This window comes from Cannabis sativa, chromosome 6 (genome assembly GCF_029168945.1).
Source record: "Cannabis sativa cultivar Pink pepper isolate KNU-18-1 chromosome 6, ASM2916894v1, whole genome shotgun sequence".
NCBI lineage: Eukaryota > Viridiplantae > Streptophyta > Magnoliopsida > Rosales > Cannabaceae > Cannabis > Cannabis sativa.
Window position 1 is genome coordinate 68,190,381 of NC_083606.1, and position 8,051 is coordinate 68,198,431.

The following is an 8,051-nucleotide window of genomic DNA, read 5'->3' on the forward strand; positions in this document are numbered from 1 at the left end:
TGACCAATGACCCTCTAATAGATGATCTACATTGAATAGGCACTAAGTTACCGTTACACCTTCAATGTATTTTATCCTTTAAACACTTAGCTCCGTATAAATGATATTTCAGCGAAGTGAAATGAGATCTCCACCATTTATCTCTGTTTAGCCAAGCTCGAAGGATATCATCGTTTCACTTCTAAATTCCTATAGAAGTTATAGATTCCATATTTATGTTAGCGCTCCCACTCAATTATACTATCATGTTCCCAAAATGTACGTATCACCCTGACCCAAAAGTAGACTTAACTAACAAATCAAAGAACATGTATAGTACTCTTGAGATCGAACCTAATCATATCAGGATTAAGATCATTTGATCTAGGATCAACAGGTGATATTGAATTGAATAGATATTACGGTAAATTTTAATATATCTAATCAAAGTTCAATATCGGTCCCTTCCGATGTATACTCCATACATCCGATACTGGTAAACTTTACCAATGTCCTGGAAAGGACATAACACTTTTCCAAGGTGTAAGAATACCTATCGCTGATTATACCATGTCAGTCTAAATCCAGTGTTCTGACAAATCAGTGAATAAACTTTCGAACATATAATTAAGATTATATTCCACTGTGTTGACAACACTATAATCATTAACAAATTCATATGTTCTGGACTTAAATAGAATTCATACATTATATATATAATCATGAAATAAATCATGTGAACCATGCAACATAAAATGTTATTTCTAATCTTTATTAATAAGTAAATCTGATTATATTGAAATGGGTTTTATTTAGGGTACAAAACCCAACACCTGTCTATGTTTAAAAGACTAAGATTAGGAGAAGCCAATGCCACAACAGTGACTCTACAAATGGTGGATCGTTCTTTGACTCATTCTCGGGGTATAATTGAAGATATTTTGGTGAAGATTGGTAAGTTTATCTTCCCTGTTGATTTCTTAATACTTGACATGGAGAAAGATGAAAACATTCCCATCACTTTGGGAAGACCATTCTTGGCGACGGGAAGAGCTCTAATTGATGTACAAAATGGGGAATTAAAGTTGCGGGTTCAAGATGAAGAGATGAATTTTAATGTATTTACTCCGATTAAAATTCCTACCTGTTGTAAGGTTGAATTAGTGAAAGATTGTCAAGAAGTAACTGTCGAGAAGAAGAAAGGGAAGCGCAAAGAACGATTTCAAACTTTTTGACGTCGTATGAATAGACTAATGTGTGGGAATTGTGAAGGTGACTCTCATTCTAGGGATAGCTTCAAAATTTGCAACGTTGGAGGACAGTTCTCTTCATTTGGTACAAGGGCCCTTATGGATGCAAGAGGTGGATTGTATCCTAGTTGAATTTTGCAACCACCACCAACACCACCGTCGCCGTCATACTGATGTGGCGCTCAGGTAACTTCCTTATTCTTTATTTTTAATGTCACATTGGGGACAATGTGTCACTTTAGTTTGGGGGTGAATTTAAATTTTTAGTTTTAAAATTTTTAAGTCTTTAAATTTTTTTAGTTTTTTGTGTGTCTTTGTTAATTTGCTAAATATGAGTCAATTTGAAAGTAGGTAGATAGCATGATTTGAAAAATTCATTTATTTTTTTGAAAAAACCCGTGAGCTTGGTGATATTACATTCTTAACTAAATTTAATTTTTGTTTTAGAAGAGCATGGAATCATATTAGGTAATTTTCTAGTAATTGAAATGGTTTATGTAGGCTAATTGTGACTTGTGAAAAACTGTTTGAGAAATTCTAGAACTCGCTTGCTTGCTATTTGAGGCGAAATAATAAATTTTGTACGACTAGAAAAGTGATTTAGGCATTTTTTTTTTTTGGATCAATTGTGCCTTTTAAGTCATCACTATCATTTTATCCTAGTTACCATTTTTTAGCCTTAACCTATCCTTTCTTTCTACACATTTTGAGCCTAGAATAGATAAACCCATGGATATCTTAAATTTAACCCTAATTGTACCATAAGTAGATTTTTAGTTTGGGGGAATTTGGATGGGAAGTTTGTTGTGTGTGTGTGAGAATAAGTGTGAAAATTGAGAGAATATGAAAAAAAAAATGATTGGCAACAACTTGAGAAAAAAAAAAAAGAAAAATCTGACAACCAGTGTCAAATTCAGAAAAAAAAAAAATCAATATAAAGTTATTACAATCTTGTGATAAAATTCTATCATGTAATTAGAAAGAAAAAAAAAAGTATCGGAATTGTGTGAAAATTATTTTTGGGGTGACATATTGGAGAAGCTTATGGTATAGGCAAGCCTAAATGACTATTTCAACTACCCTTACCTAAGCTTAACACTACAAGTCTAGAAAGATCTTCTGATTCTTGGTTGTGCATTACTTTATATTAGTGGAAAATAATAAGTGTTGCAAGCATATAGAATTTTAGGTTAGTGGATTGATGACTGTAATTGGCATGCATAAAGTGGTTCAATTGTTAGTTAATTGCATTCTATGGTTTCGTGAGCTGAATGAAAATAAATTGAAGTGTGTCAAGAGCGTAATTGAACTGAAATTCTAGATTGTATGGATAAGTGAAGTTTTTCATAATCATGTTATTGAGTCTACTTGAAAATTACTCATGTTCCGGAAATTGACTTGTTTAACTTTTGCTTTTCGTTTTAGTGTTTTACTCAAGGTCGAGTAAATGTTTTTTGTTAGGTTATTTTTAGTATTAATTTTAGTGTATTTTTAATTTAATTTTACTCGTGCTTGGAGAAATTTTATGCTTGTTATCTTTTATTTTTACAGATATAAAATAGAAAAAGAATAAAAAATATCAATGGAAAAAGATAAAAAAAAAAAAAAAAAAAAAAAAAGATAAAAGATTGCATAAAATATCACTGTGCAAACTCAGGATCCTACCTAGGAAAAAAAGATTGCACGCCTTGAAAATGTGGGGGAATTGAACACGGGCCGCGGCCCAGGAATGGGCATTCTGCGACCCGTATTATGAAAAAGCAGCATCCTCGTGTGAACAATGCACACAGGTTGCGGGACGATAAAGGCATGTCGCGGCCTGCCCCTATTCTGAAGCAGAAACATATTGTTTTTCTCAACGTGGGCTTATTGTGATGGCCTAATTCAAAGCTGAATAGGATTTCTAGCATGTGTATTTTTTTATCTTTTTAGTCCCTCAATGGCTATATAAGGAGCTATATAAGGAGTGAACTTCAATTGATTTGGGGGAGAAATTCAAAAGGAAATCAAAGGCAGAAAAAAAGAGTACGAATTTCAGAGACCAAATTCAATACTGGAGGCATTCTTCAAAGGGTTTTCAGCATTCTCTTCTTCTCTATTTTCTTCTCTTTTCTTAAGTTAATATGTGTGATTTTGCTACAATGAACATGAGTAGCTAAACATTTAATTAGGGTCTAGATGGAGATTGTTTGACATTATTTTATGGTTCTAATATGATTTTATTTTCCCTCAATTTCTATGTATTCTATTTCATTCGTACTTAATTATTTTTAATTGCCTGATCACCAATTAATTGTCTATGATTTTGATGCGAGATCTGAGAAGTGAGTGTCAATTATGCTATAGTGAAATAGAACTGAATTTCGATATAGGACGAGAGTACATGTATGGTTTAGATAGCTTATAGGGCTTCTATGTTTAATGCATGTTGCATGTTTAATTTATCACGATAGTATAAAATTTACATTTAATTGAGGTTTATATATCTGAGAAGACTATAAGTTACCTTAGTAAACCTGCTATTACATAGAAATTGGTAATAGGAAGATAATCATATTAGGCCATAATCAATAGATACAATTGAAATCGAAGCCCTAACTTTAATCATCATTAATTTCTTTTTGCTTTATTTGCTTTTTAATTTCACTGTTTTTTATTGTTTCTTAGTTTTAATTTTCTCTTAGTTTTGACATAACCAAATAAAAGTAAAGATTTAATTTTAAAGTACTTAACTACAATTCTTGTGGGATCGACCTCACTCTTAGTGAATCTATTACTTGTAAACGACACGTACACTTACGTGTTGAAATTACCACAACAGATATTTTAAATAACTGTAACATATACGAATATGAAAAAATTAGACTAAAAAATTCTTTAGAATGTCGAAACAAGTAGAGGGTGCATCAGTGCATCTCTTTTAAGGGTGTGTGTTTACCCAAATTTTAACGACAATGACGAGTCAAGAGTAGCAACACGTGGCACAAAAATACTGAGACTAAATTAATGAAGAATATGTAAAGTCATGACTGTTGGGGGGACTGTTAATCATGAAGGGTGGTCATGACCGTTAGAATGGAAGTCAGACGGTCACATTTACCCTTAGCTTGAGTAAGGTGGGCATCTCCAAGAAGGAAAAACGATGGACTAACACCTTCATAAGTACGATGAACAATCACCACGCACACACCTACAGGCCAAGTTAGTCTAGGGGGTAGATGACACTACCCCCACCATAGACATAAGGACATTCTCAAAGGTAGATGAGGACATCCACACAATACTATGACTACCCACAACATACAAGGGGTCTCGGGGGGTCACCGTGAGATGACAATTTGACGCCCCCCTCAGGTTGGGTCTCGAGGGTGTCACCCCCAAGTGTTAGCTTTTATCCCCAAAGGTGGTCAACGACCGTGTCACACTCTTAAGAGACCCTCATCGTCAATGACTAGTTCAAATGTTCAAATCCCATAAGAAGCTCAAAGATAGTTATAAACACACGAAATTAACGGGATATTATCATAAAAATCAGACTTCAACTACCTCCAAAAATTATGGAGACGGTTGAGATAGCTCCGCGTTGGTCGTGTCTCTTGAAGCAAGAAGTACCGACCTTTTCCCCTATATAAGGGGTCACCCATGGCCTGAAAAATAGATTCGCAATTTTGAGTACTTAGAGAAAAAACACTCTTTATTCTTTGCATTCAAGAGTCTGTTCTTGACTTTTGCAACTTTGATTAATAAAACACAAGGGGAGTAGGCTATTACCGACATCTTGGGTCGATCGAACCTCTTTAAATTTTGGTGTCTTTCTTTACATTTATTGTAAATTCCAGTGTCATTACTTACATTTATTGTTACGATTTTGGTTTAAATCTCATTTATTACGACTCCACGTCGATTGGCTAAAAATCCAGTCAATAGTGTGCATTATAGAATCACCCTAAAATATAATTTAAATATTAAACCAAAAAATTAAAATAAAAAAATTATATGAAATTTTATTAGAAAAAAATTTAAAAAAAAATTATAGATAGTTTTTAAAAATTGTGAAAAAATAAATAAAACTAACTATTGGTATTAAATAAAAATAATGTGAAAAAAAATTCAAAAAATATTAAGAGTATTTTTCAAAAATTAATTTAAGTTAATATTTTTATAATATTGAAGCGCACTTATAATTTTATGGAGTGTAAATAAAATTTCTCTATTTATTTTCTTAACTTCTTAAAGTTTGAAATGTTATGACATGCATCCATTAAGTACAGAAAAGTAATTTGATTAATATACATTAATTAAATAATTTTCTAGGAATTACATGCAAATGAAATACTGGGATATATATATATATATATATATATTTTTATATATTAAAAGTGCCTATCTAACGGCATTTCTTGGTTTAACAGAATGTACTTAAAAATAAAAGAATATTCTGTTAAATTTAACGATTAGGTTTGATCTCCCGTTAATAAATAAACCCAATAATTAAACCCAAAAAATTAAACAATCTTTTAAATATTAATAATCTCTTTTTTAATTAAAAAAATCATCTTAGCCACATATCTCTCTAACCTATCTTGGGAGAATATTAATAATTTTTTTTATTTATTTTTTAAAAAAGAAAAATCTTTATATATTAAAGTTAACCTCACTTATCTAATGTTTTCTCTAGATAAGCATAGGAAGCAGAAATACCACTTCTATCTTTGTGTGATTGCAGATATACCACTTCTGTCATTGACCCACTTTTTAGCTTTATAGATGGAGATGTTCATATAATATTAACACTTTACAGAATATTTATAGATATAAACTTACATTACAATGCTATGTTAAAAAAAGAACTAAATAGAATAATCTACTACTCAAATAATAAATTTATTTACAATTTTATAATTACACTAATATTATTTTTAATACATTATTAAATAATATTTCAAATATAAATATTTAATTTTTTCAAACAAAAAATTTGTAATCTTTAAAAATAAAATACATTCAAAATCTTAAATGAAACTAGCAATACGTGGCTCGGCACGTACATTCACCTAGTATATCTATTCTATATAAAGTGTGCCTATATAACTGAAATTCTTGGTTTATGAGAAATTTATGGGTAACTTTTTATTTTTATTTGATAAAATAATAAAATATTATTTATATATAATAAAATAATAATAAAACAATCCTATTAATATTTGAATTGATATTTAGCATATTTTAACTCTATATATAATCACAACTATAACTCTAGAAATTAAAAATATATATATATAAAATAATCGTCCATTTTATTTATATTATTTAGAATACTTCATTGTGGTTCAAGATCACAATGAACAGAAAAAGTGGCAAAAACACAAATGTAGTTCAAAATCATAGTAAACTAAGAAATAATGAGAAGAGATTATTAATCATTAAATATTCTCAGTAAACACACTCAAAGAATCGCATTGAGAGAGGAAAAAAAAATACCAATTGTGATATATATAAATAAATAAAAGCGAAGAATATTATATAATTATTTATATTCTATATAAAGTGTGCCTATATAATAGGAGAAATTTATGGGTGACTTTTTATTTATATTAAAAATAAAATGATTTATTAATAAAAATAAAATAGTTTATTAATTTTGAAAATACAATTTTAAAAATTAAAAAGTAAAAAACCAAACCAAACAGATTTTTTAACATTACCAACCAATCAAAAAATTTCGTGTGGACTCATCTTTTAAATTTTCAGAAACATAAAATTTTTTTGAATTTTAAACTAATCAAGCCTTTGTATATATGTACATTTTGATAATAGATATATATGGGGTGGATTTTTAAATAAATTTAATTTTGTAGGTGAAAAAAATGACAAAATTGGTTGTAAATCACAAAGAGATAATTGAGGTTGAAAGGATGAGTAGGGAACCGAATATAGTTTATGATCGTAGATGTATATTTATATTAAAAATAAAATGATTTATTAATAAAAATAAAATAGTTTATGAGAAATTCATGGTTTAAAATATTTAATTTGATATCTTAATTATTAATAAACAATACCATAAATATACATCTACGAACATATAAGAATTTTATTCTAAAACTATACGATCATAGATTAAGTGGTCAAGGTCCAAAGAAAAATAATAATTTCTTAAAATCTGAAATCAAGACACGAAAAACAGAAACTAATTGAATAGGACTCTATTCAATTGAGGTGTCGACCATGCATGGTAAGTAAAAAGCTATATATTAAATTTTATGCCATGATACAATTAAATATTAAATAAGAATTTACTACTATTTATATATTATATATATATTGCTAAATATGCAAAAGTATTGCATTTATATATCCCACGATGTTTCAAAAATACTTATTTTGGCTTCTTTAACCAGCTGCCACACACAACTTACTTACTCTGAATTTATAACCATTTACAATTTTTTAACACTTAAAAAGTTACTGAGTTTGTTTTTAATAGCTCTACTTATTAAGGTAGAAAAATATTTTTAGATTGACTCCATTTTGTTTATTAAATGAATTATTTTCAAGTTGACACATTAACTTAAAAATGAAACAATAATGACCTACTACAAAGTATACACTTATATTCATTCTATTTATTGAGAATCAAAACTTCAATCTTCTTCACTAGATTAGCCAGAGACACATAATATTTAGACATAAACACAGGACACAATATTATAACTCAAACTCAGAAACACTTAGTCGAAACTTGAATGAATAATGCCACTCTTTTAAGTTTTAAGACTGTATATGACTAGGCAATTATGGTTATTGTATTATTATTCCTGC